The sequence below is a fragment of the Carcharodon carcharias genome, chromosome 15, assembly GCF_017639515.1.
Source record: "Carcharodon carcharias isolate sCarCar2 chromosome 15, sCarCar2.pri, whole genome shotgun sequence".
Taxonomy (NCBI): domain Eukaryota; kingdom Metazoa; phylum Chordata; class Chondrichthyes; order Lamniformes; family Lamnidae; genus Carcharodon; species Carcharodon carcharias.
The window spans coordinates 83,840,506-83,842,969 of NC_054481.1; positions in this window are offsets into that span (position 1 = coordinate 83,840,506).

Below are 2,464 nucleotides of genomic sequence, written 5' to 3' on the forward strand. Positions count from 1 at the left end.
TTTATGCAAACTGCACTCCCAGCTACCTCCAACCAGCCCCTGTTTCTTGTGCTCAATGCCAGGACCCAGATGGGACTCTGGCACCATGTTCCTGCAGTGTCAGTAATCTTTTGCCCCACTCGTGCCTTTGTTTGCCAGTTCCTGCATTGCTCCCCTCCCTGATATGCCACACTGCCTCTTATGATGGCAACTGGATGAAGCCACCACTGAACTCTCACTTGTTTGCTGCCTCATTTTACTGGGTGAGATTCTGAACCCCATGGTTCCCCTGCGCTGTCTGTAAAATTCAAAAACCCTGTAAAATTCCTCTCAGCCAGCTGATTAATCACCTCAGCGACAATCCCGCTGTATTCAAGCACCATGTCTTCCCACCATGTTGTCCGACATCAGGAATATCCGGCAGCGACCTGAAGTGGTGGGCTTCCCTCCTGATGTCTTCCATTCCAATATTCCCCTCTCCTTTGCTTCCAACCTGATGTTCCTCCCCCTCCCTCATTCCCATCCCAAAATTCCTCCCCCTCCCTCGCTCCTGTCCCAAAATTCCTCCCCCTCCCTTGCTCCCGTCCCAAAATTTATCCCTTTCCCTTGTTCCCAGCCTGATATCCCTTCCCCCTCCCTTGCCCCAGCCCATCGCCAAAGGACCCAGAAGATCCAGCTCTTTGTCACAAATCTGTTTCTGGCTGGAATTTCACATCAATAATTTTCACTTTTTATTTGGAAGTAAATAGTTCATATTGCACAAAAAGCTCAATTTAGAAAGCCAGATCTCATCATCATTTCAATTCAGAGTTAGTTTTTGATGATCTCAATCATCTGCTAAACTGTTTAGAATCTCTGTCCCTCACAGTGACAGGAATTAATCTAAATTCTAAACATTTTCCTGTAAAGAGCTGTTGCAGTTATTTAGTTTCTGAATATATTCGCTAAAACATCATTACAGGATAAGAGTTCAAATTTTCTTCCCCGTCTGTTACTTTCAGAGTTACTATACATTCATAGACACCATGGCCAGGATTTTTAGGATGGCAGGATTCCCCTTCCTGTCATCTGAGCAGTCAGCAGAGAACACATCCCCGTTGATACTGCCTGCCCTGTAGACATTTCACGCTCCAACAAGCGTTAATTGGCTGGAGGTGGGATTTCTGCCCCTCACTCGGGAAAAAGTCCCACCTCGGAGAGCTGCCAGCCAATCTGATTGGTCAGCAGCTCGCTAGCTCCTGCAGCAGTCCCCAGAGTCTAAATTCTGGGATTCCGGGACCCAGTAAGTCTTAGAGCGGGGGGGTAGGTGAGGCCTGGAGGGGTGGACTGAGGGGGAGTTGGGGGAGTTGGAAGAGAGGCCAGGGGAGGGAGGATCTGTGGAGACCGGACCTTATTCCAGGACACCCAATGTTAAAAGGAAGCTGCTGATGGTGGTGCATTCCCACCCCCCCACCCCCCCAACCAACCCTTCCCGCACGAGACCTGAAACCAATTAATTTTTGGGCTCCCCCCGCCTCCCCCCACCCCGCCCCCACCCCAGAACACCTCTCGTCAGCCTGAAAATTGAGGCTGGGCAGGAAACAGCCCTTCAGTGGTCATTAATTGGCCACACAAGGGTCTCAATTGGGGCAAGGACTGGCGGACGAGCCTAGGCCTCATCCATCCAAGCATAAAATTGTGGAAAGGTGGGAGCGGGTGGGAACCAGGCGGAAAGCACTTTGTGAAATTTTATACCCATCTCCATCTACAAACTGTCTGGCGGGGAAAAGTAAAACCCTGTATTTTGCAGCCTGTAGACTGCTTCCCTAATGAAGCTCTTGATTTAATGCAATGAAATTGGAAAAAATTCCAATACTGACAGAGATTCCTAGCCTGCATTGCTACTTGCAACAGTGATTCTCCCTCAGTTTCACTCACATCAACATTTAAGATTAATGAAAAGCGCAAGAAATCATTGCTGCTGAAATATTCAATCTGGAGTACACAATGCACTCACATCAGCTGAAGAGAGTGGGAAATATTCCCAACAGCCCCTTATCCTGAGACTGTGCCCCCATGTTTTAGATTCCCCGACCAATGGAAACAATCTTTCAGCGTCCACCCTGTCAAACTCCTTCAGAATTGTGTAGGTTTCAATAAGGTCATCTCTCATTCTTCTAAACTCCAGAGAATATAAACCCCACTCCGCAGCTGTATAACATTGGGCCTCCATATTCAGGGTTCTGTATAACCTGGGCCTGTATAAACCTGGGTCTGCAAGTTCCTATTTCTGTCTAAACTTGGGCTGTTTTGTCCAGGGTCTACAAAAATAATAAGCGTTTTTCATCTGAGATGAGACAAAGTCTGACTCAATTGTTTCCTCCTGAATTAATCCTTGAACTGCTAACCCTTATGACTTGCAGCAGTAATATATATTCCAATTTTTAAAGCAAAGGCATAAAGCTGGGATTTCTGCTTGTCCTTTGTGATAGAAGAGATCTCTGGC